We start from the raw sequence: 27,046 nt of genomic DNA, 5'->3' as shown, positions 1-27,046 counted from the left end.
GGTAGCTTTCATTTGCTCAACAAATGTAGTGATACCCAAATGTCTGACTGATTTTGTAACTAAATGCTCCTCTCCTGTCTTACAAATATTAGTTTTCGTCTTCAACTTGACCATAGCAAAAAAAATGAAAGAAATGTTTCCTCTCTCCTCCCCTTTCCCATCCGCTAGGAAGGGGAGCCATGAAAGCAAACTCTTTCCCACAGGCAGGGTCTGGCCTTTTAACTCTCAAATCTTTACCTTACAAATTCAAGTCTGAAGTCATTTCATCTCTTTTGGAACCTGTAACCATGAGCTAGCTCTACTTGTCTTTCAGAACAAGGAGGTAAACAAAGCCCGTGAAGTTACTAGAGGAGGGCTGAAGAGACATTCATGTCAAAGTGGGAATTTTAAAGTAATCAGAGCTCCAAGGCTGAACTTTTGGGTAAAACCAAAACCAAAACAACTTTTTTTACAGCTCTGGCAGTAACATTTCATACCTTCTGCAGTCATTTTAAGCATGTCCCTCAATTTTTCCTTCGGTTTTCAAATTACAATTGGAAGAAATAAAGCTGCTTCTGTCAAGGTGACTTAAAACCATCTATTAAGAACACCATATAATCTCTTCCATGGCAAACTCTATTTTAAATTTAAGAAGTCTCCAAATATTTGAGTCTGAGTTATCCCAATTATTAGCTTCCTTATCGAATAGGAGAAAAGAAACGATTGGGCCTTTAACCGGCTCCTTCACTGAGGTACCATAGTAGCTGGATAGGTAAGGCTAGAGAATGGGATGGAGACTCCAAAACCGGAGTATTTGAATTTTCATCAAGGAGAGGGAGAGACTAGACCAAAAAGGCCTCAAGCAAGAAGGCTCAGCAACAAAGACAAGAGGTAGGAGTAGCCTCTGTCCCCCATGCCCAGCCCTGGGAAAGCTGGCTATAGGCAGGAGGGAGTGGGAAGCTGAGGATGTCTCTGGGGTGAGGGGATGGGAAGCAGGTGGGGGAGGTGGTGGCCAGAGATGTGCCAGAGAGCAAATGGCACCCGTGGCTTCTTTACCTTTGCGCCTCTTTGAGTTGGTGATGGGCTGCACGTCCTGGACCTTCACCACTCCGGAATCTGACGTGGCAGGCTCTGCAGTGGTGGATGATAGTGCTACAGCTGCCTCAGACTGAGTCTCAGATTCACAATAAGGCGCTACCTTCTGCCTGCGACAGACACGAATGAGGCCGGCCCTGGGGCCTAGGCAACAGCTAAATGTATTCCCCATGGGTGACCTACAAGGGGACCTTCAAAACAAAGCAACACACAAAATAAAAAAAAGAAAAAAACAAAACAAAGCAACATACAAAATCAAAAAAAAGACCAACAAAAAAGAAAAAAAGCAACACAGCAAGCGCCAAGGGCACAAACACTTCCACGAGAGTAGTCGGAGCTCCTCCTCCTCCCACTACCAGCTTCCAACTGAAGGCTGCTGGCCCTAGCTGATGCCATCCACAAACAGGCCAGTGACTCACAATGCCACGCCCCATGACCTGAACCAATGGCTCACAATGCCCATCCCTGCTGCTGGCCACCTGTGGTCACCCTGCCCCTCTTAGTGACTGCATTATTCACCCTGGGCTGCCTGAGATATTCCATTTTTCACTCTATGCCTCAAAGTACTCAGAAATGTCCCTTCAAAGATTGATTCACCTCTTAGGTTATCCTGACAGCTTCCCACTTTGATCTCTGTGTTGTCCCTTGCAGTCCATTTATTGAATAAACCAGGCCGTTTCCCCACAGTTTGGATTACAGTAAGTGTATTCTCATTATGCTGTTTCTCATACTGTGAATTTTGCTAATTGTATCTTGTGATGTTGGTTAACTAGCTCTTCACTTTGTTCTAGTTTTTATAAATTAGTAATTTGATCTCAAGACCTGGTCAGATTCAGGTTGGACTTGAGGGTCAGGACAAAAAGACTGTGCTAGTTTCTTCTGGGAGGAGGTGTGTACTCTCTGGACATCTTTTTTTTTTTTTTTTAAATTGGTGATGCTAATGGCCATTGATCAATTACGGATTGAACAATGAAGGTACTGTTGTATCATTCCTTCTTTGTTTATGAGCTGCCATACTTCCAGAAAGAGATACTGCTACCCTAAGAAGGGCCTTGCATGAAGAAAAAAATGAAGTAAATATAAAAGAGAGATGCTGCTTCTTATAAACTGTGTTACTCACTTGTACAACTTATATAGAAAACGCCAGTTCATGGCTTGATTTCTTCTGTTTACCATTTTTCAAAATGATGGGCTGTTTCATTTATATCCTTCAATGGTGACCACCTCTATTAATTAATTAATTTAGACAGGGAGGGTCTAGCTCTGTTGCCCAGGCTGGTATGCAGAGAAGCAGGCATGCCACTACAGCTTCAAACTTCTAGGCTCAGGTGACCCTCCCATCTCAGCTTCCTGAGTAGCTGGGACCAAAGACATGGGCCCTCATGCCTGAGTAATTTTTAAAATGTTCTGTAGAGACAAAGTCCCCCTATGTTGCACAGGCTGGTCTTGAACTCCTGGATGAAGTGATCTTCCTAACTCAGCCTCCCAGAGTGTTGAAATTACAGGCGTGAGGAACTGTGCCAGCCCACTTTTATTTTTTCAAAAGGATCATTATGAATGCAGACATTCAAACATATCTGATATATCTCAATTCACTGCAACTATCATCCTTATAATGTACAAAATGTCCTATCTTTGGTTAGAAGGAGTCCCTTCAGATTGCCACTTCAGACATGTTGAAATCATCCTAATAATCTTTGATGGATTCTTTGCTATCCAGAGTGACAATATGTTCCAGGCTCCTTACACATTTCTGGCCTAGACCTGGAATCAGCACTTTCTTTCTTTTTTTTTTTTGAGACGGCGTTTCGCTCTTGTTACCCAGGCTGGAGTGCAATGGCGCGATCTCGGCTCACCGCAACCTCCGCTTCCTGGGTTCAAGCAATTCTCCTGCCTCAGCCTCCCAAGTAGCTGGGACTACAGGCACGCGCCACCATGCCCAGCTAATTTTTTTATATTTTTAGTAGAGATGGGGTTTCACCTTGTTGACCAGGATGGTCTCGATCTCTTGACCTCGTGATCCACCTGCCTCAGCCTCCCAAAGTGCTGGGATTATAGGCGTGAGCCACCGCGCCTGGAGGAATCAGCACTTTCTCCAGGAAGGCTTGTTTTCTTTCACTGGGCAATGGCATTTTGAGACTATTTTGAGACTACAATCTTGGTGCTAGGGGTAAATAGTATAATTTTAAAACTTAAAAAAACTGCCCGGCTCATGCCTGTAATCCCAGCACTTTGGGAGGCCGAGGCGGGTGGATCACGAGGTCAAGAGAGCGAGACCATCCTGGTCAACATGGTGAAACCCTGTCTCTACTAAAAATACAAAAAAATTAGCTGGGCACGGTGGCGCGTGCCTGTAATCCCAGCTACTCAGGAGGCTGAGGCAGGAGAATTGCCTGAACCCAGGAGGCGGAGCTGGGTAACAACAGTGAAACTCGGTCTCAAAAAAAAAAAAAAAAAGAAAGCACAATATTGGTTACCAGGGTCTAGGAGATAGACGGGGAGCAGGGATTGGTTATGGAAGCAAAGTTCTCTTCTTAAGCTTAAGGGAATAAATCTGAGTGTTCTCCTCCTCAGCCTGGTGACTGGAGTTAACAATATTATATTTTTCAAAAGAACAAGAAAGGAGAATTTTGAGTGTTCTCTCCACACAAAAATAATACCTTATGAAGGAATACAGATCCTAAGTATCCTGATTTGATCATTACCCAATCTATATGTGTGAAAATGTACCCCTAATTATGCACCTTTATGTTGCCAAAAAAAAAGTTAAGAGAAATAAATACATATTGCTAAAAATCACAGGGAACCATAAAAGCAATTCGTATCTAAAGGAATTCTGAGAAATACAATCAAAGTGAGGACCCACAATCCTCGATATTAAATCACACTGCCAAGCTGCAGTTATGCAGCAGATACATGGTACCTGGATAAAAACAATACTTAGAACTGTGGACAAAAATGGGGAGGACAAAACAAGATCAACGCAAATATGGACATAGTCAACTCACTTTGATAAAGACCACCACAATGTGGAAGGCAGAGTCTGCTCAATGAATACCTTTGAGAAAAATGGTATCTGGATGCAGAAGAGAGAAACAGGACCCTTATTTTACATGATATATGAAAATCAACCCCACCTCCCCGCAAAAAACAAACAAACAAAAAAAACCCCGAAGACCAGAACAAAAGACCATAAACCACAAAACGTTTTTAACTAAAACACAGGTTGAGCATATATCCTGGGTCACTTGAATCTCTGTTCACCTTTGCAAAGAGAAAAAGAAACGTCCTGGAAGAAACACCTCATTGACAATTAAATGCTTTGTCACTGGTAAGTATTTTCTTATATGGGTGACCAAAATTACATGCATAAAACACAAAAATAAACATGGACTACATCAACCTGAAAAGTTTCTGCACGGCAAAGAAACTACTTTCCAAATAAAAAAAGCATCCTATAGATTAGGCAAAAATTTCAGGTAATCATGTAATTCGTGAGTTGTCATCTAAGGTGTACACAAAAAACACTACAAAGTAGCAAAAGAATCTAATAGGTTGCAAAGGACCTGAACAGAAAATTCTGCGATATAAAATCGAACAACAGATAAAAAGTCCTCAAAATTAACTATCCAACAAAGTTAACTAACTGTGTGTGGTTTAATTGAAAACCACACACAGATAATCTCACACTTATTGAATATTCCTAGAAAGTTTTTTAAAAATAGGAGAGGCCAGGCTCGGTGGCTCACGCCAGTAACCCCAGAACTTTGGGAGACCGAGGCAGCAGATCACCTGAGGTCAAGAGTTTGAGACCAGCCTGATCAATATGGAGAAACCCCGTCTTTACTACTGATACAAAAATTAGCCAGGCGTGGTGGCAGGTCCCTGTAGTCCCAGCTACTTAGGAGGCTGAGACAGGAAAATTGCTTGAACCCGGGAGTGCAGGTTGCAGTGAGGCCAGATGGCACCACTGCACTCCAGCCGGGGCAGAGCGAGATTGTTTCCAAAGAAAGAAAAAAAAAAAGGAATGCGGGTATGGTTTTGGAGAAAAGGGAACTCATACGCTGAAAATGAAAATGACAATCAGAATACACCACGGAAAACAGCTAAATACCTGGAGACTCCTCAAAGAACTGACACTACAGATGCACCCTGCTCTAGTGTGCTCTAGCGAGGTCTGTTTCTAAAGGTCCTGAGATATCAAAATAACCCTGGACCTCAGCTCAGAGGCCCGTGGGGCTCGGAGGGTCCCAGGTCCCGCGCTTCACCGCGGCCTCTGGGCCAGGCGCTCCTATACGCTGGACACGGGTCGCACACCGTTCCCGGCCAGGATGAGCACGCTGGGGCGGCCAGGACCCCACAACCACCGCCACACAGACTACTGGGGCCCAGAGCCCACAAGGAGTCAGGGCCCAAAAGCGAGCGCCGGGGAAGGAGCAGGGAGGCCCGGAGGGTTCCCGGTGGGGTCCATGCCCCGCCACTTACCGCGGAGAACTGCCTCCTGCTCGCCCATCACATGGAAGCCGCCACTGCTTCTCCGAGAAGCTCGCTGGGACCGCGCCGCCACTTCTGGACGCCGCCACCACTTCTGCCGGCTGGGACCGCGCCGCCGTCCGCTTCTGCCGGCTGGGACCACGCACCACGCCGCCCTCCGCTTCTGCCGGCTGGGACCGCGCCGCCGTCCGCTTCTGCCGGCTGGGACCACGCACCACGCCGCCCTCCGCTTCTGCCGGCTGGGACCGCGCCGCCGTCCGCTTCTGCCGGCTGGGACCGCGCCGCCGTCCGCTTCTGCCGGCTGGGACCGCGCCGCCGTCCGCTTCTGCCGGCTCGGACCGCGCCGCCGTCCGCTTCTGCCGGCTGGGACCGCGCACCATGCCGCCATCCGCTTCTGCCGGCTGGGACCGCGCGGCCGCTACTGCCGGCTGAGACCGCGCCGCCGTCCGCTTCTGCCGGCTGGGACCGCGCCGCCGTCCGCTTCTGCCGGCTGGGACCGCGCCGCCGTCCGCTTCTGCCGGCTCGGACCACGCACCACGCCGCCCTCCGCTTCTGCCGGCTGGGACCGCGCCGCCGTCCGCTTCTGCCGGCTGGGACCACGCACCATGCCGCCGTCCGCTACTGCCGGCTGAGACCGCGCCGCCGTCCGCTTCTGCCGGCTGGGACCGCGCCGCCGTCCGCTTCTGCCGGCTGGGACCGCGCCGCCGTCCGCTTCTGCCGGCTGGGACCACGCACCACGCCGCCGTCCGCTTCTGCCGGCTGGGACCGCGCCGCCGTCCGCTACTGCCGGCTGGGACCGCGCCGCCGTCCGCTTCTGCCGGCTGGGACCGCGCACCATGCCGCCGTCCGCTTCTGCCGGCTGGGACCGCGCGGCCGCTACTGCCGGCTGAGACCGCGCCGCCGTCCGCTTCTGCCGGCTGGGACCGCGCCGCCGTCCGCTTCTGCCGGCTGGGACCGCGCCGCCGTCCGCTACTGCCGGCTGGGACCGCGCCGCCGTCCGCTTCTGCCGGCTGGGACCGCGCCGCCGTCCGCTTCTGCCGGCTGGGACCGCGCCGCCGTCCGCTTCTGCCGGCTGGGACCGCGCACCATGCCGCCGTCCGCTTCTGCCGGCTGGGACCGCGCGGCCGCTACTGCCGGCTGAGACCGCGCCGCCGTCCGCTTCTGCCGCCCGGGACCGCGCCGCCGTCCGCTTCTGCCGCCCGGGACCGCGCCGCCGTCCGCTTCTGCCGCCCGGGACCGCGCCGCCGTCCGCTTCTGCCGCCCGGGACCGCGCCGCCGTCCGCTTCTGCCGCCCGGGACCGCGCCGCCGTCCGCTTCTGCCGCCCGGGACCGCGCCGCCGTCCGCTTCTGCCGCCCGGGACCGCGCCGCCGTCCGCTTCTGCCGCCCGGGACCGCGCCGCCGTCCGCTTCTGCCGCTTGGGACCCTGCGGCCGCTTCTGCCGGCTGGGACTACACGCCGGCCTCTGGCCACCGCTTTTGCTCGCTCCGCTCACTCCGACCACATCGCCATGCTTCTGCCGGGGCTCCACGGGAAGCGCTGTCTCGGATTCCCTAGTGACTGGCAGATACACCACGCCCTCTTTTTTTTTTTTTTTTTTTTTTTTTTTTTTTTTTTTTTTTTTGAGGCGAAGTTTCGCTCGTTACCCAGGCTGGAGTGCAATGGCGCGATCACGGCTCACCGCAACCTCCGCCTCCTGGGTTCAGGCAATTCTCCTGCCTCAGCCTCCTGAGTAGCTGGGATTACAGGCACGCGCCACCATGCCCAGCTAATTTTTTGTATTAGTAGAGACGGGGTTTCACCATGTTGACCAGAACGGTCTCGATCTCTTGACCTCGTGATCCACCCGTCTCGGCCTCCCAAAGTGCTGGGATTACAAGCGTGAGCCACTGCGCCAGGCCTCCTGATACTAATTCCTATTGTTCTCCCTCAAAACCTTGACAAGTAGGCACCAGCCTAGTGATAATAGAGTTACTAATAACAGCAGCCCCAGCGTACTGAGAGCTTACACCCTATTGGGCTTTTCACATGCGTCAGCCCAGGAAGCCTTCCCTGCAACTTTGCCAGGTAGGTTCTGTTATTACCTCCAATTTACAGATGGGGAAACTAAGGCACAGAGCAGTAAATGTTGTGGGCCTATGTCACAGAACTCCAAAGTGGCAGGGCCTGCCTCTACTTGGGTGATATGTGTGGGGACGCAGCAAGCAGTTCAGTGGGGCTGACTGTCTTCATCATGGTGGGATTGGCTCCAGGAGGGATGGCAGAGATATGAGGCCAGACAGGGCACAGGGCTGTGTTCTGAGGGACCTTGAGGCCTTAGAGAGGGCTTCGCATTTTATCCAGGGATCCCAGCAGCCATGAGAGGGTCGTAAGCAGGAGGGGCATCTGGTTGGGTTCCTTTAGCCAGGAAGGTGGGGAGGCTGGTGGCAGAGAAGCCCGCTGAAAGCTGTTAATACCACCCAGGCCAGGGAGGCAGGGCCCAGATAAGCCAGTGACAGGAGTGATGGAGAGAGAGTGCCAAGGTAGAGAGCTGAAGGGGCAGTAGGCAACGCTGAGTAGCCTTGGTTAGCTCAGCACATTTCTTTGTGTTGAAATGCATTAGATATTTTCAAAAGTTGGTTTATAATCAAATAAAATAAAAAAAGAAATGCATCAGATAGAGCCTGGCATGGGACTGGTGGATGGTCAGGAAGGCCAGCTCAGTGTATAGCAGGTGCCAAGCATATACTCAGAACTCATCTCAGCAGGCATTACAGGGGGTGTCTGAGTGCATCCCAGAGCGTATAAATTTGTCCAGGTGGAACACCTGTAGTTTCCATGGTGGGGTCTACCACAGGCATTTCTAAGTCCTGACCACCCTAAGCTGTTGTTTTATTCACCATTTCTTTTTTTAGCTCAACTACCATTATTTATCCTTTCTCAAAACCAGATCCTGGCTGGGTGCAGTGGCTCACACCTGTAATCCCAGCACTTTGGGAGGCCGAGGTGGGTGGATCACCTGAGGTCGGGAGTTTGAGACCAGCCTGACCAACATGGAGAAACCCTGTCTCTACTAAAAATGCAAAATTAGCTGGGCATGGTGGCATATGCCTATAATCCCAGCTACTCAGGAGGCTGAGGCAGGAGAATTGCTTGAACCCTGGAGGCAGAGGTTGCAGTGAGCCGTGATCGCGCCATTGCACTCCAGCCTGGACAACGAGCAAAACTGTTTCAAAGAAAAAGAGAAGAAGAAAATTGCCAGGCGCAGTGGCTCATGCCTATAATCCCAGCACTTTGGGAGGCTGAGCTGGGTGGATCATCTGAGGTCAGGAGTTGGCCGGGCACAGTGACTCACACCTGTAATCCTAGCATTTTGGGACACCAAGGTGGGCAGATTACTTGAGGTCAGGAGTTCAACACCAGCATGGCCAACATGGTGAAACCCCGTCTGTACTAAAAAATACAAAAATTAGGCTGGGCGCGGTGGCTCATGCCTATAACCCCAGCACTTTGGGAAGCTGAGGCAGGTGGATCACTAAGACAGCAGTTCAAGACCAGCCTGGCCAAGACGGTGAAACCCGGTTTCTACTAAAAATACAAAAAATTATCCGGGCGTGGTGGTGGGTGCCTGTAATCCCAGCTACTTGGGAGGCTGAGGCAGAGAATTGCTTGAACCTGAGAGCAGAGGTTACAGTGAGCCAAGATGGCACCACTGCACTCCAGCCTGGGTGACAGAGCAAGACTCTGTCTCAAAAAAAACAAAATATAAAAATTAGCCAGACATGATGGTGCACGCCTGTAATCCCAGCTACTCAGGAGGCTGAAGCAGGAGAATTGCTTGAACCTGGGAGGCAGAGGTTGCAGTGAGCTGAGATTGCACTACTGCACTCCAGTCTCAGTGACAGAGACTCTATCTCAAAACAAACAAACAACAGCTGGGTGTGGTGGCAGGCACCTGTAATTCCAGCTGCTTGGGAGACTGAGGCAGGAGAATCGCTTGAACCCAGGAGGGAAGGTTGTAGCGAGCCAAGATCATGCCGCTGGACTCCAACCTGGGTGACAGAGCAAGACTCTGTCTCAAAAAAAGAAAAAAAATACACTGAGCACTCTAGGGAAAAAAGTAAAAAAGGATGAAATCATGTCTTCATGTCCTTTGCAGCAACGTGGATGGAGCTGGAAGCCATCATCCTAAGCAAACTAACGCAGGAACAAAAAAAACAAACACCACATGTTCTTACTCAAAAGTGGGAGCCACACATTGAGTGCACACTGACGCAAAGAAGGGAACAATAGAAACGGGCCTACTTGAAGGTGGAGGGTGAGAGGAAGGGTAGAGCTGAGAAACTACCTGTTAGGGCCTGGCTGGGTCATGCCTGTAATCCTAGCACTTTGGAAGGCAGAAGCGGGTGTTTTGATTGAGATCAGGAGTTCAAGACCAGCCTGGGCAACATGATGAAACTGTCTCTACAAAAAATTAAAAAACTTAGTCGAGAGTGGTGGCATACACCTGTAGTCCCAGCTACTCGGGAGGCTAAGGCAGGAGGGTTGCTTGAGCCCAAGAGGTCGAGGCTGCAGTGAGCTGTGATCATGCCACTGCATGCCAGCCTGGGTGACAGAGTGGGACCCTGTCTCAAAAAAAAAAAAAAAAACGCGGTGGCTCATGCCTGTAATCCCAGCACTTTGAGAGGCCAAGGCAGGTGGATCACCTGAGGTCGGGAGTTCAAGACTAGCCTGATCAACATGGTAAAACCCTGTCTGTACTAAAAATACAAAAATTAGCCAGGTGTAGTGGTGCATGCCTGAAGTCCCAGCTACTCAGGAGGCTGAGGCAGGAGAATCGCTTGAACGTAGGAGCAGAGGATGCAGTGAGCCAAGATCATGCCACTGCACTCCAGCCTGGGCAACAGAATGAGACTCATTCTCAAAATAAATAAATAAATAAATAAATACCTATTGGGTACCGTACTTATTACCTGGGTGATCAAACAGTCCGTAAACCAAGCCCACGCAATATGCAATGTATCTATAGAACCAACCTGTACATGTACCCCTGAAACGAAAATAAAAGTTAAATTTGCAGCTGGGCAAGGTGACTCATTCCTATAATCCCAGCACTTTGGGAGGCTAAGGCGGGTGGATCACTTTAGGTCTGGAGTTCGAGACCAACATGGAGAAACCATGTTTCTGACCAGCATGGAGAAACCGCATCTCTACTAAAAATACAAAATTAGCTGGGCAAGGTGGCACATGCCTGTAATCCTAGCTACTCAGGAGGCTGAGGCAGGAGAATCACTTGAACCCAGGAGGCAGAAGTTGTGGTGAGCTGAGATTGTGTCATTGCACTACAGCCTGGGCAGTGAGAGTAAGACGTGATCTCAAAAAAAAAAAAAAGTTGAATTTGTGGGAAAAAAATAAACAAGTTGTGTGCTGAGGTTGCTAAGACCTACGATAAGAACAAACCTGTGAATGGAAATATGAATGTGATGATGTTGTAATTGTTCTTTTTTGTTATTCTTGTTGTTCATCTCTTATTGCGCCGTATGTATGTATGTATGTGTGTATTTTTGAGACAGAGTCTCACTCTGTCACCCAGGCTGGAGTGCAGTGGTGCAGTCTTGGCTCACTACAACCTCTGTCTCCAAGATTCAAGCGATCCTCCTGCCTCAGCCTCCCAAGTAGCTGGGACTACAGGTGCATGCCACCATGCCCAGCTAATTTTTTGTATTTTTAGTAGAGTCAGGGTTTCACCACATTAGCCAGGATGGTCTCAATCTTCTGACCTCATGATCTGCCCGCCTCGGTTTCCCAAAGTGCTGGTATTACAGGCGTGAGCCACTGCGCCTGGTCTATTGTGCCTAATTTATAAATGAAATTGTATCACAGGTATGGATGTATAAGAGAAAACATAGTATATATGGGTTCAGTACTATCCATGGTTTCAGGCCTCCACTGAGAGTCTTGGAACATATCCCCCAAGGATGATGGGGGGTTGCTGTCCTCTCTTGGTCTCCTGTCCCCCACTCAACCCCACCACCCCCACTCCCATCTGCCTCATGTGCCTCATCTACTCTCCTGGATCCACCTGTGACTTCCCTGATCCTTAGTCCTGGCCTGTGGGCCAGCTTTCAGATTTGCCCTTCCATCTGGATGTCCCACAAGTCCCTCCACCTCACTGAGCCCCAAAACCATTTTCTTAATTTTTTAAAATGCTTATTTATTTAGTTACTTATTTTCTTCTGAGACAAGGTTTCAGTCTGTCTCACAGGCTGAAGTGCAATGCTGCAATCATTGCTCACTGTAACCTTGAACTTCCAGGCTCAAGCGATCCTCCTGCCTCAGCCTCCAGAGTAGTTGGGACTATAGGCGCACTCCACTGTACCTGGCTAATTGTTTAAAATTTTTCTGTATGCTTCAGGTAATGGAGGATTAAAAAAAAAAAGTTTTCTGTAGAGATCAAGTCTTGCCATCTTTCCCAGGCTGGTTTCAAACTCTTAGGTTCAAATGATCCTCCCATGTCAGCCTCCCAAAATACTGGGATTACAGGTGTGAGCCACCGCACCCGGCCCAAACCATTTTTCAATCCACTTAGTAGATGTCTAATGGGCATCCAGTGGGCCTGGCTCTTTTTGGACATTGTTGAGTCACAGCAATAAAATAGTATACTCTGCGCCCTCTTGGAGTGCACCTTCTTCTGCACAACCATTCATGATTCATTTGGCAAACATTTCTCATGATGGGAAGTGGCACCCAGAAAGATGTTGTCTGCGTCCCTGAGGAGCTCAGAATAGGCAGAGGCTGTACTGCATGACAGCTGAGGGTATGGGCTTTGGAACCAGGCAGCCAGGTTCTGACTCTTGCCAGCTGGGTGGTCTTGGGCAAGCCCCTTCCCTCCCTGGGCCTCAGTTTCCCTTTGTAATATGGGGGAAGTAATGATACTTTGTGGGATAGTTGTGGGAATTGATTTGTTTTTTGAGATGAGTCGCACTCTGTCACCAGGCTGGAGTGCAGTGGTGTGATCTTGGCTCACTGCAACCTCTGCCACCCAGGCTTGAGCAATTCTCCTGCCTCAGCCTCCTATGTAGCTGGGACTACAGGCACGTGCCACCACACCCAGCTAATTTATTTTTTCCTGAGATGAAGTCTCGCTCTGTTGTCCAAGCTGGAGTGCAATGGTGCAATCTCAGCTCACTGCAACTTCTGCCTGCCGGGTTTAAGCAATTCTCCTGTAATCCAGAGTAGCTGGGATTACAAGTGTGCACCACCATGCTGGATAATTTTTGTATTTTTGGAAGAGACGGGGTTTCACCATGTTGGCCAGGCTGGTCTCAAACTCCTGACCTCAAGTGAGCTGCCTGCCTTGACCTCCCAAAGTGCTGGGATTACAGGCATGAGCCACTGCGTCCAGCCTAATTTTTGTATTTTTGGTAGAGACAGCATTTCCCATGTTGGCCAGGCTGGTCTCGAACTCCTGACCTTAGGTGATCCACCTGCCTCAGCCTCCCAGTGTGCTGGGATTACAGGTATGAGCCACCGCGCCCGGTCAAAAGATAATGTTTGTGACGACACAGCTCAGTGCCTGGCATGCAGCAAGCCTCAGTAAATGGTGGCTGTGATTCAGAACCACACACCAAAAGTCATTGCAGAGGGTGAAAAGGGCTTGTTTCAGTGGACGAATGCCCAGGGTGATGGGGAAGCCTATGGAGAGGCAGCACAAATTTCCTGGAGGAGCTGGGCATGGTGGCACATGCCTGTAGTTCCAGCTACTCAGGAGGCCAAGGTGGGAGGATTGCTTGAGCCCAGGAATTTGAGGCTGCAGTGAGCCACGATCACACCACTGCACTCCAGCTCAGGAAACATAGAGAAACCCCTTCTCCAAAATTAAAAAAACTTTCCTGGAGGAGATGCAGCTAAGCTGAGTCCAGAGGAACCAGTAAGCCTCTGTAAAGTACAGAAGAGGCAAAAGCAGAAATGTGGAGAGTGACAGGAACAATTCAGCAAGGAGGTCCCTGGGCTGGCACTCAGGGTGGGAGGGACGAGGGGAAAGAGGAGAGATTTCAGAGGTCATCAGGGGCACAGGGTCATCATGCCAGGTTAAGAGCTGGACAGAGCAAGCTTCTGAGAAGGGTACAGGGAGGGGCCAACCTTGGTCAGATGCTGTATTTGAAGGCCCCCTCTGGCTGGAGGCTGGATAGGGGTAAGCTGGAGATGGGAGGGTGATAAAAGGCAACTGCTAAGCTGGGCATGGTGGGTCACGCCTGTAATCCCAGGACTTCCGGAGGCCGAGGTGGCCAGATCATGAGGTCAGAAGTTCAAGACCAGCCTGGCCAACATGTTGAAAACCCATCTCTACTAAAAATACAAAAATTAGCCGGGCACGATGTTGGGAACCTGTAATCCCAGCTACCCAGGAGGCTGAGGCAGAAGAATTGCTTGAACCTGGGAGGTGGAGGTTGCAGTGAGCCAAGATTGTGCCACTGCACTCCAGCCCCTGCCTCAGAAAAAAAAAAAAAAAAAAAAAAAAAAAGGCAGCTGCCAGCAGCTGTGCTCCACTCTTGGTTGGTGGGTAGACAGGACCAGGCCCAGAACTGGCCAGGGGCCTCTACACCTTTGGCTCCCTGCCCTGGGTCCTGATCCAGCTGGACCAACAGAAGCCTCATCACCAGGCTGCATGCCAGTCCGCCTGGAGAGCAGCTCAGCATCTCACATCTCCAGACCCACCTCTAGCACCTGCGTGGTGGAGCCCAGGTGGCTCAGGAAGGTAGGCATTGGCTGTGGATGGGTAATCATAATAGCGCCAGGCTCTGCTCATTAATCTTCGTAGTGTCCCACATTGGCCCCAGGAGGTAGAGGCTTAGGGACTGTTGCTCTCCTTGGTTTACAGAAGAGGAAACTGAAGCTTGGGAGAACTGTCCAAGGTTCCACAACCACTGAGTGGTGGCAGGACCCTACTCCAGGGTTCTCAGTTCTGTTGAGTGTCCCTGAGTCCCTAAAATCTAAATGCCAAATCTGGAAAGGGGCACCCAACCTTGTGTCATTCATTCACTCATTCATCAACCCACTCGTGAGCCTGGCTCTGCTAGCATTGGAGAGGCAGCACCTCTCTACTCTAAAGGGTCTCCCCTGACTCTGGCTGCAAAAGGACAGCAGCTTCAGAAGCAGCCTGATGATGTGGACCAAGGAGACATGAGAAAATGCCAGCCCTGCCCCTCGGGGGTGCCCCACCAGACACTGCTGCTCAGGGACCCTATACAGATGCCAGCAGCATCCTCTGAGAACAGCATCTGCTTGGTACCCAGGCAGGTGGGGCCAGGAGGATGAGCCAACTTAGGGGCTCCTGGGTGATGGATCGGATAGGAGGCCAGGGCTTGGGGAAACCAAAATGATATCTTCTAGAGGGGAGCCCATGGGAGGTCCCATTATCTAGTGGGTTTCAGAGGCTGGAAACCAAGGTTCCAGGTAAGTGCCTTCTCAGTTACTCAACAAAGAAGTGTGCGGTGGGTATTTCCACCTGGCCCAAGTTCGGGTAACTCTGCTACCCCGGTGAGGCCAAGGAGGTGGCCCTGAACTGCCCTCTGGGCTTCTGGAGGCTCTTTGGTGGGTACTCCATGCTACAGCCCCATGCCGGCCTCTGGTCCGCAATCCTGTGACACTCAGGGGCCCCTGACCTGGAGCAGCTGCTGCTGAGGTTATGACGGCAGGACCAGTGCCACAGCTGGAGAAGAGGGGTACTGAGATAGGCGAGGGCTGGGCTCCCCAAGCAAGCCAGCCACCGCGGCTGCAAGCCATTCTTCCCCTCCACATGCACCGTCATGAGCACAGCTGTTCTCAGCATAGACAGCTGTGTTTCACTTGGCATTTTCATTCTCGGGTTTTTGTCCATTTATTCCAGCCGGAGAGGTGGGGAAGCGACCATTATCCCCACTGTGCAGGTGGAGGAACAAACCTCCGTTTGCTCAGGGAAGGCAAGTAATTTGCCCCAAATCCCATGGCCAGGCCAGGCCTTCTGACTTTTGATGTCCTGCTGTACAGTGAGTGGCCCAGGAAAGCATTCTGGTTCTGGGCCCTACCCTCAGCCATGGCTTGGCAGGGACTGAGGCAGATATCACCGGGGTGGTGGGGGGTGCTCCATCCTCTGGGCTAGTTGGTTCCTGTTTCTGAGCACTTACTGTGTGCCCAGCCTCCACGGGGACCCCTGGAGGGAGGGAAGAGTTGGGCTTATGTTTGGAACATACAGGCTCATGCTTGTAATTCTAGTGCTTTGGGAGGCCAAGACAGGTGGATGACTTGAGGTCAGGAGTTTGAGACCAGCCTGGCCAACATGATGAAACCCTGTCTCTACTAAAAATACAAAAATTAGCCAGGTGTGGTAGTGCACGCCTGTAGTCCCAGTTACTCAGGAGGTTGCAGCATGAGAATCGCTGGAACCTCTGGGAGGCGGAGATTGCAGTGAGCTGAAATTGAGACACTGCACTCCAGCCTGGGTGACAGAGTGAGACTCTGCTTCAAAAAAAAAAAAAAAAAAAACCAGAACATCGCTTCCTTGCATATGTGAATTTAATGTTATGAAAATGATTGAATAAATAAATAAATATCACTTCCTCCCCCTTCACATTTATTATCTCATAGAACCCAGGTTCGGCTGCTTGCTGCTGGAAAGCCAGGATACGAGAGGTGAGGCTTGGTTGGAGGAAAAGTTGGTTTTTGGTTTTTTTCCTTTTTGGGGATGGTTTGCTAATGTTGGCCAGGCTGATCTCAAACTCAGGCTCAAGTGATTCTCCAGCTTCCGCCTCCCTAAGCGCTAGGATTATAGGCATGAGCGACTGCGCCTGGCAAAAGCAGTTTTAATTGAATAGCCAGCAAGCCTAGACAATGGTGAACTGGTGTTCTGAAGGACCATCTTAAAATTTAAAATTAAAAAAAAGTTGAAAACTGGCGGGGCGTGGTGGCTCACGCCTATAATCCCAGCATTTTGGGAGGCCAAGGCAGACGGATCACTTGAGGTCAGGAGTTCAAGACCAGCCTGCCTAACATGATGAAACCCCGTCTCTACTAAAAATAACAAAATTAGCCAGGTGTGGTGGCATGCACTTGTAATCCCAGCTACTCGGGTGGCTGAGGCAGGAAAATCACTTGAACCCAGGAAGCGGAGGTTGCAGTGAGCCCAAGTCGTACCACAGCACTCCATCCTGGGTGACAGAGCGAGACTCTGTCTCAAAATAATAAATAAAACCCTAGGGTTTTTAAAGGGAAACTTGCTATGGAAAATGTGGGAACGGTGCGTGGTGCACGGTCTGTGTGTCTTCATTCCTATGGCTATCTCAGGGAATTGCCCATCTGAAGGTCTGGTTGCTGTTATCTTGACTTCAGCCCATTGGTGGTGGACTAATTATCCACCACTGCCTCTAAGCAGGAGGATTCTGCTATGGGGGCTCCAGGTCTGGTTTGTTTAAAGATGAGCTTTTGGGATTTCTTAAGCAAAAGCATAATTAGATAAGCATGCATTGCTGGAGGGGAGCATCTAGAGAGGAAAGGAAGAAAAAGAAAATGGATGATTTTTAAAACTGAGGTCCCTGGTAATATGCAAAGCGGCCTCTTCCAAATAGCTCTCATTTTTACAAATGAGTAAACTGAGGCCCAGAGAGGTGAAGTGACTTGCCCAAGGTCACACAGCTACTAATTGAAACCTTAGGCTGGCTGCAGCGGCACACATCTGTAATCCTGTGCTTGGAGAGGCTAAAGCAGGGGGATTACTTGAGCCCAGGAATTCAAGACCAGCCTGGACAACAAAGTGAGATCCCATGTCTCCAAAAAAACTTTTTTTGGCTGAGCACAGTGGCACACACCTGTAATCCCAGTACTTTGGGAGGTGGGTGGGTCACCTGAGGTCAGGAGTTCAAGACCAGCCTGGCCAACATGGTGAAACGCTGTTTCTACTAAAAATACAAACATTAGCTGGGCATGGTGGTAGGCACCTGTAATCCCAGCTATTCGGGAGACTAAGGAAGAGAATTGCTTGAATCTGGGAGACGGAGGTTGCACTGAACTGAGATTGTGCCACTGCACTCCAGCCTGGGCGACAGAGTGAGACTTTGTCTCAAAAACAGATGATGAGATTTGTCTCAGATGTTGAACTGATGTGATTGTAGGAACTACTTAAGAAGGTTCAGGCTGGGTGTGGTGGCTCACGCCTGTAATCCCAGCACTTTGGGAGGCAGAGGTGGGTGGACCACGAAGTCAGGAGTTTGAGACCAGCTTGACTGACATGGTGAAACCATGTCTCTACTAAAAATACAAAAATTGAAGGGTGTGGTGGCATGTGCCTGTAACCCCAGTTACTCAGGAGGTTGAGGCCAGAGAATCACTTGAACCTGGAAGGTGGAGGTTGCAGTGAGCCGAGATTGCACCACTGCACTCCAGCCTGGGCAACAGAGCAAGTCTCCATCTCAAAAAAAAAAAAAAAAAAACAGGTTCATCCGTGGTGTAGCATGTGTCGGGATTACATTTCTTTCTTTTTTTTTTGAGACAGAGTCTCACTCTGTTGCCCAGGCTGGAGTGCAATGGCACGATCTCTTGTATAATTTCACATGTATCAGGTACCCAGAGGGGTCAAATTCATGGAGAGAGAAGTAGAATAGTTGGCTGAGCGCAGTGGCTCACGCCTGTAATCCCAGTGCTTTGGGAAGCTGAGACGGGAGGATCACTTGAGATCAGGAGTTTGAGACCAGACTGACCCCGTCTTTACTAAAAATACAAAATTAGCCAAGCCTGGTGGCAGGTGCCTGTAATCTCAGCTACTCAGAAGGCTGAGGCAGGAGAATCACTTGAACCTGGGAGGCAGAGGTTGCAGTGAGCCGAGATCACGCCGCTGCACTCCAGCCTGGGTGACAGAGGGAGACCCCGTCTCAAGAAAAAAATTCCTTTATTGTTGTTTTAGTGAGATTTCAGAAAGGAGTGGAGTTACATGAACATGTTGAATTCACCACTCACCCAGGAGTTTCAGATGTTTTAAAAAGACTGTTTTGCCAGGCATGGTGGCTCACGCCTGTAATCCCAACACTTTGGGATGCCAAGGTGGGCGGATAACCTGAGGTCAGGAGTTCGAGACCAGCCTGGCCAACATGGTGAAACCCCCATCTCTACTAAAAATACAAAGCCAGGCCTGGTGGCACGTGTCTATAATCCCAGCCACTCAGGAGGCTGAGGCAGGAGAATCATTTGAACCCTGGTGGCAGAGGCTGCAGTGAGCTGAGATTGCATTACTGCACGCCAGCCACAGGTAAGAGAGCGAGACTCCATCTCAAAAAAAAAAAAAAAGAGAGACTGTAATTTGCTAGCATGAAGTCAGTTTTCTGATTTCATTGTTGATTTCCAGTTTTTAAATTGTAGTCAAGAAATAATATATGAACAATTTCTACTATATTGACATTGTTTTTTCTTTTTCTTTTTCTTTTTTTTTTTAAAGATGGAGTTTTGCCCTTGTGGCACATGCCTGTAATCTCAGATAAGATTTCACCATGTGGCCCAGGCTAGAGTGCAATGGCTGGATCTCGGCTCACCGCAACTTCTGCCTCCTGGGTTCAAGCGATTCTCCTGCCTCAGCCTCCCGAGTAGCTGGGATTATAGGCATGTGCCACCATGCCCAGCTAATTATTGACATCTTCTTTGTGCCCTAGTTAATGGCCTTTAATAATCACAAATGCTACTCTTTATTAAGTGCTGACTAGTTGTTCGAAGAACATTACCTACCTTACCCACCCAGAAAACATCTAGTTTCTCTGGATATCTGTATAAAGTAGGGTGTTCGTGCCATTTTCCAGATGGGGAAGTTAAGGTAAAGAAACTAAGTAATATGCTGATGGACCCACAGCCAGGAAGTGGCTGAGCTGAACAAATTTATTCTTTTTTTTTTTTTTTTTTTTGAGACAGAATCTCTCTCTGTTGCCCAGGCTGGGGTGCAGCTGGCGTGACCTTGGCTCACAGCAACCTCCGCCTCCTAGGTTCTGGTGATTCTCCTGCCTCAGCTTCCCGAGTAGCTAAGACTACAGGCGCATGCTACCGAGCCTTGCTAATTTTTTGTATTTTAGTGGAGACAGGGTTTTCACCGTGTTGCCCAGGCTGATCTCAAACTCTTGAGCTCAGGCAGTTCACCCCCTCAGCCTCTCAAAGTGCTAAGATTACAGGCATGAGCCATGGAGCCCAGCTAGCTGAACTAATATTAACATAGGCTGGTTGTGGTGGCTCACACCTGTAATCCCAGCACTTTGGGAGACCAAGGCAGGAGGATCATTTGAGGCCAGGAGTTCGAGACCAGCCTGAGCAACATGGTGAGACCTCCCCCCGCCTCTATATATTTTTTAATTAATAGAAATAGTAGCTCCATTTAAGGAGGACTTATAGGTGCCAGGCACTGTACACTAGTTCTACAATTTAATCTCTACAGCAACCTTGCAAGGAGGCACAATCAACCTATGTTCGTATGTCTTGTGCTGCTTTAACAGAATACCTGGGTAATTTATAAGAAACAGAAATGTATTTGGCTGATGGTTCTTGAAGTCCAGAAGTCCAAGGACATGGTGCCAACATCTGCTCAGCATCTGGTGAGGGCTTCCTTGCATCATCCCATGGCAGAAAGGGAGAGGGTGAGAGAGAGCGCCAGAGATCTAATGCGCAGCCTCCAGCCCTTCCGTGATTGGCCTTAATCCACTCGTAAGAGTGGAGACTTCATGACCCAAACGCCTCCCACTAGGTCCCACCTCTCAACATTGTTGCAGTGGGGACTGCCAACATGTGCTTTCAACCATAGCAAGCCCCAGTTTTCAGACTGGAAACTGAGGTCCCACAGCTGAAGATAAGAGCCCAGGTGGGGTTGAGAGCCTGGGTTTTTTCTTTTTCCTTTTTATTATTATTTTTTAAGATGGAGTCTCACTCTGTCACCCAGGCTGGAGTGCAGTGGCACAATCTCAGCCCACTGCAACCTCCGTCTCGCAGGTTCAAGTGATCCTCCTGCCTCAGCCCCCCTAGTAGCTGGGACTACCAGCACATGCCACCATGCCTGGCTAAGTTTTGTATTTTTTGTAGAGATGAGATTTCACCACATAGGACAGGAAGGTCTTGATCTCTTGACCTGATGATCCGCCCACCTGGACCTCCCAAAGTGCTGGGATTACAGGAGTGAGCTACCGCCCCCGGCAGGGCCTGGGCTTTTTGATGCATCCATGGAGGGTAGTTCAGCACAAGGGCACCTGAATGAGCAGAGTCCGTCAAGAGGGAACCTGTCAAGAGGTTCAAGAGCCCGTCAAGAGGGTGTGCAGCTAGGAGGGGCTCAGCAGGAATTTGCTGCTGGGAAGACCAGAGATGGTGTATGGAGGACATCTGCAGCAAAGAGAGCTGGGGGCAAAGGCAGGGGTCCCTGGCAGGTTCTAGGCCCCTCTGCCCTGGGGGCTGTGCTGGGCCTGGGCTAGAGGGATAGGAAGGGAGGGATAGGCAGCTGCCTGCCCTCAGCAAGCTCTGCCCTCAGCAAGCAGATGGAGGCTGGTGTTCCTGAGGCTGTGGACAAAGCCATCTCCTGCCTCCTTTTAGAAAGGCTCTGTGGCGCAGGCGTGGTGGCTCACGCCTATAATCCCAGCACTTTGAGAGGCCGAGGCGGGCGGGTCACGAGGTCAAAAGATTTAGAACATTCTGGCCAAACATGGTGAAACCCCGTCTCTACTAAAAATACAAAAATTAGCTGGGCGTGGTGGCGCGCCGCTACAATCCCAGCTATTCGGGAGACTGAGGCAGGAGAATCGCTCGAACCGGGAAGGCGGAGGTTGCAGTGAGCCGAGATCGTGCCATTGCACTTTAGCCTGGCGACAGAGCGAGACTGTCTCAAAAAAAAAAGAAAAGAAAAGAAAAAGAAAGTCTCTATGGCAACTTTTAGAGATTTACAGGATGAAAACAACAAAAACCAGCAAGCAGAGACTGGTGTAGAGGAATAGTAATCACGGAGGAAGAAGAGTGTGGAAAGGCTGGGAATGTGCACGGAAAGGCATAGCGGCCTGTCCTGCACAAAGATTGCATTTGAAAGGAACGGTGGCGGTTAGTGGCACTCGTGCGCTCTCTAGTGGGCACAGAGGGCAAGAATACATAATTCCTGTATTTACGCACCCGTTCATTGCGGAGGGAGGACGGTAAGGACGTTGCTCTGAGATTCTGGGTGTCAGAAAGGGGAAGGGACTTGCTGAGGGTCACAGAATGCCAGTGGCAGGGGTCACAGTGGTCATTTCACGAGACCGCACGAATTCTCAGTCTTCCTGGGATCGGATGAAACCACATGAGGTAGGTAGGGATGAGTGGAGAAGAAAGGATGGGCCCTGCCGTCATCAGTCCAGGCCCTGCCTCCCGGCTCTGCCCAGTGCTGCTATGGGAAGTTGGGAATGTCCCACAACTTCTCAGGGCTTCAGTGTCCTCATCTGTAAAATGGGATTATCTTAGCATCTGCCTATCGAGAACGGTGAGAGTTAAATGAAGTGATGGATGTCCAGGACATACAAAGATGCTTGGCCCATGGTGGATGCAGAGTTCTCAGGGAAGAGAAACTGAGACCCAAAGAACTGGACAGGCCAGGCACGGTGGCTCATGCCTGTAATCCCAGCACTTTGGGAGGCTGAGGCGGGTGGATCACCTTAGGTCAGGAGTTTGAGACCAGCTGCCTAACATAGTGAAACCCCATCTCTACTAAAAATAACGAAAAATTAGCTGGGCATAGTCACACACACCTGTAATCTCAGCTATTTGGGAGGCTGAGGCAGGAGAATCGCTTGAACCTGGGAGGCGGAGGTTCCAGTGAGCTGAGATTGTGCCATTGCACTCCAGCTTGGGAAACAAGAGCGAAACTCTGTCTCAAAAAAATTATTTAAAAATACAAAAATTAGCCAGGCATGGTGGCGGGCACCTGTAATCCCAGCTACTCTGGAGGATGAGGTAAGAGAATTGCTTGAACCCAGGAGGAGGAAGATGCAGTGAGATCAGATTTTGCCACTGCACTCCAGCCTGGGCAAAAAGAGTGAGACTCTGTCTCAAAATAAATGAAAATAAAAATAACTAACCAGGAGGTGGTATTATTGTCAGCAAGTGTGTATTTCTTTCTTTTTCTTTTTTTTCTTTTAAGATGGGGTTTCACCATGATGGCCAGGCTGATCTTGAACCCTTGACCTCAGGTGATCCACCCACCTTGGCCTCCCGAAGTGCTAGGATTACAGGCATGAGCCATGCCCAGCCTAGCAAGTGTGTATTTCTTGTGAGGAAGCAGGCGCACTCACACTCTCTCTCTCCAGGTGGGCTTGGCTACCATGGGCTGTGCTCCCCCCGTCCTGGGACAAGGAGCTCCTGCTGGGCCTGGAGTCTCAGAGGACCAGGGCAGCCACACATGCCACACATCAGCCTTTGATGGTGTGGACGACTCCGGCAGTGTGGCTAGCTGGGTTTAGTGATGGGGCAGAGGGAAGTTCCCTTAGAGATCCCCCCTCCCTGCTTCTGTCACCCACCTCTGCAAGCTGTAATTATCCAACCTTTGACATTGAGCTGTACTTCCTCCTACTAGTATTACGCTTTTAGCTCTCCTGCCAGACGGAGCTGTGGGAGAGAAGGTCCAGGCCCTCATGGAAGTAGGGGAGAAATCAGTTCTACCCACTGGTCTTCTCCTTATCTCTACTTGGAGACTGTCATGGAATTGTTGGGAGAGTTTAATGAGTTAACATGCAGAAGAGCTTCACACAGTGCCTGGTTGATAGTTAACTATTAGTAGTAGTCTCATCCTTCACAGTTCAGGTTGGGTGTCACTTCCTCCAGGAAGCCTTCCCTGACTTTCCCAGGCTGATTTTGGTACCTGCATCCCCTGTGCCTCTGTGGTGCTTCCTATCGTGCTGAGTTATAATTGTCCCTTTATTTGTCTTTCTCCCATACTCAACAGTGAGCCCCCAAGGGGGGATTGTGCCATGCCCTGTTCACTGTTGTATCCCCAGTGTGCCTGGCTCAGGTGTGAGTGACAATTATATTTTAGGTGAATGAGTAGGACTCATGAGAGGTGGGGCTCTGGGACCAGGCCCTCAGCCCTGTGACTCACATGCTATTTGATTTAAGCTCTCAGGATTGAAGTTCCCCCCAAGATGAAATGGAGCTAAAACAACCCCTTCCTCATGGGGCTGAGTTCAGGAGCAAATGAGATTTTCTGCACACTACCTGGCACACTACGTGTTCATAAACATTCACTGTTGTTCTGCAGTTCCTGATTAAATACCCTCTACTTGGCTGGGTGTAGTGGCTCACGCCTGTAATCCTAGCACTTTGGGAGGCCAAGGTGGGCAGATCGCTTGAGGGCAGGAGTTTGAGACCAGCCTGGCTAACATGGCAAAACCCCATCTCTACTATAAATATAAAAATTAGCCAGGCATGGTGGTACGCAACTGCTGACCCAGCTACTCGGGAGGCAGAGGCAGGAGGATTGCTTGACCCTGGGAGGCAGAGGTTGCAGTGAACCAAGATTGTACCACTGCACTCCAGCCTGGGTGACAGAGTGATACTGTCTCAAAAAAAAAAAAAAAACGGAAAAGAAAAAAAAAAAAGCCAGGCGCAGTGGCTCATGCCTATAATCCCAGCACTTTGGGAGGCTGAGGCAGGAGGATCACCTAGAGTCAGGAGTTTGAGACCAGCCTGGCCAACATGGTGAAACCCCATCTCCAATAAAAATACAAAAATTAGCCGAGCGTGGTGGCAGGCACCTGTAATCCCAGCTACTTGGGAGGCTGAAGCAGGAGAATCACTTGAGTCTGGGAGGCAGAGGTTGCAGTGAGCCGAGATCGCTGCCACTGCACCCCAGCCAGGGCAACAGAGCGAGACCCTGTCTCACCAAAAAAAACCCAGAAAACCCTCTACTTGTCCAGGTGTCCCCTAGTCCCTCTAACCCGAAGGAACTTCAGTTGTAGCTCTGGACTTCCACAGCCTCCCAATATGTCTCCTGTCACAGCATCAGTCATACTTGTGACTTGCTCCTCCGTCACCCCTTTTCCCCAAAATGTAGACTCAGCAAGGGCAAGGCCTTAGCCTCACCCATGTGACTATCCAGCACCCAGCCCAGGGCCTGGCTCAGACCAGGGGCTTGGGAAATGCTTTCTGCAGGACTCAGACATCTGGCTCCTTTGCACACGGGGCCTGTGAGGTTTTCCTGCCTCGGCACAGTTCTCCCTGGATTGCAGCCTATGCTGCTCTGTTCTTATTCCGCAAGACAGCACAAATGCCATCTTCCCCGGGAATTTCTTCCTGAGCCTCCCGGTGCTGTGACCTCTGTCTCCTTGGAAATCTTAAAGCTCTGACTCCTTCAATCACGAACTTGCCACTTGCACGTAATCTCTCCAGCTTGATACCTTTAGGTTTGTTGGTTTGTTTTGTTGGCTAATTCTTCTCTTCCCATGTTACATTCCCAGTGAAATTCTGTTTTCCACTGAGGTGGGTGGCATTTACCAACATTTATCATCAGAGAAAGGCAGTTCCTCCAGAGAGTTGCGTATCACACATGCTGCATGGCACATACATACATATAAAATTACTCTAGGCACACAGAGGAAAGATCGTGTGAGGACGTAGCAAGAGGGCAGCCATTTGCAAGCCAAGGAGAGAGGCCTCAGAGGAAAGCAACCGTGCCAACACCTTGACCTTACACTCGCAGTCTCCAGCTCTGTGAGAAAATAAATTCCGTGTTGAGGCCAAAAACAAAATGCCATTTGTTTGTTCCCTGACTACTTTTAAAAAGGATTTTAAAATGGAATAAGGTTTGTAATTTAGATAATAGTATTTTACCAATGCCAATTTCCTTTTGTTGATGTTATACCACAGATATATAAAATGTCTCTCTCCATTGTGGGAAGCTGGGTGAAGGGTACATGGGACTCTATTTTGGTGCTACTTTTGCAATTTGCTGTAAATCTATAATTATTTCAAAATAACAAGTTTTAAAAGCTTTGAGGCTGATTAAACATATAAAATTATATTAAATATAAAACAAGAAATATCTATATTAGGACATACAGCTTTAGCTGTGCAAGTTTATTTGTTAAGCAGTTTTTGACAATATTAAAAAAGATTAGGCCGGGTGCGGTGGCTCACGCCTGTAATCCAAGCACTTTGGAGGCTAAGGCGGGCGGATCACCTGAGGTCGGGAGTTCAAGACCAGCCTGACCAACATGGTGAAACCCCGTCTTAAAAAAAAAAAAAAGTAAAAAGAAAAAAAGAAAAGTAGGCCGGGTATGGTGGCTCACGCCTGTAATCCCAGCACTTTTGGAGGCTGAGGTGGGTGGATCACGAGGTCAGGCAATTGAGACCATCCTGGCCAACATGGTGAAACGCGCTGTCTACTAAAATAGAAAACATTAGCCGGGCGTGGTGGCACTTGCCTATAATCCCAGCTACTCGGGAAGTTGAGGCAGGGGAATTACTTGAACCCAGGAGGTGGAGGTTGCAGTGAGCCGAGATCACGCCACTGCACTCCAGCCTGGGCAACAGAGCAAGACCCTGTCTCAAAACAAACAAACAACAAAACAAATGATATATCAAGTCTGGAAGAATATTCACCAAAATATTAAGAGTGATTGTCTTAGGTCAGTGGGATTGCAGGTTATTTTTTTTTTCTTTTTTCTTCTTTTGAGACAGGGTCTGGATCTGTCACCCAGACTGGAGTGCAGTGGTGCAATTATAGCTCACTGTAACCTCAACCTCCCCTGCTTAAGCAATTCTCCTACCTCAGCCTCCCAAGTAGTTGGAACTATAGGTATGAATCACTGTGTCTGGCTCAAGGTCACTGACCTTAAGAATGGAAGGTCGACTGGGCATGGCGGCTCACACCTGTAATCCCAGCACTTTGGGAGGCCCAGGTGGGAGGATCTCTTGAGTTCAAGAGTTCGAGACCAGCCTCGGCAATACAGTGAGAGACTCTCTACAATAAACAAATAAATAAACAGTAAACAATTAGCCGGACATAGTGCTGCTCACCTGTGGTTCCAGCTGCTTGGGAGGCTGAGGTGAGAGGATCAGCTGAGGCTGGGAGGCGGAGTTTGCAGTGAGCCCAGATCTTAGAGCCACTGCACTCTCTAGCTGGGCGACAGAGCAAGACCCTGTCTCAAACAAACAAAAAAAAAAAAGTAAGCGACCTTGAGCAAAACCCTGCCCTTCTTAGAACCTCAGATTTGCTGTCTTTACGCAGAAGACGGACTTCAAAGTCCCTACCACCTTGCCCGCCCGCATCACGCTGAATTAGTGTGCTCGTTTCCCAAGGGCTCTGCCGGAGACTGCAGCATAGCAGCGCCGCGGCTGCCGAGGGGTTAATACCGGTGGTTCCGCCCCTTTTCTTGCCCCGCCCCACGGGCACCACCCCCGCCGGGGTTGTACCCTTGACCCCGCCTTCAGGCCTTGCATCCACCGGAAGTGCCCGCGCGCAGTCAGCTCACTTCCGCCAGGCAGGTGACAGCCGCT

General features: G+C 50.0%; 1 protein-coding gene across 1 annotated transcript in view; it reads right to left on the bottom strand.

Moving 5' to 3' along the window:
- LOC135271230 (titin-like) overlaps nucleotides 1-5,583 on the bottom strand; it is a 33,436-nt gene extending 27,853 nt beyond the window's left edge. The window contains exons 1-3 of the mRNA XM_064367880.1: nucleotides 5,560-5,583; nucleotides 4,083-4,150; nucleotides 1,036-1,184 (exon numbers count right to left, since the gene is read on the bottom strand). The gene's annotated coding sequence lies outside the window, so the exon portion shown is untranslated. The remainder of the gene's footprint in view (nucleotides 1-1,035; nucleotides 1,185-4,082; nucleotides 4,151-5,559) is intronic.
- Between the last annotated feature and the right edge of the window lie 21,463 nt (nucleotides 5,584-27,046).

The sequence above is a fragment of the Aotus nancymaae genome, unplaced genomic scaffold, assembly GCF_030222135.1.
Source record: "Aotus nancymaae isolate 86718 unplaced genomic scaffold, 86718_ANA_hifiasm-v0.15.2.pri h1tg000076l, whole genome shotgun sequence".
Classification (NCBI taxonomy): Eukaryota; Metazoa; Chordata; class Mammalia; order Primates; family Aotidae; genus Aotus; species Aotus nancymaae.
This window is presented reverse-complemented; position numbering and strand designations above follow the sequence as displayed.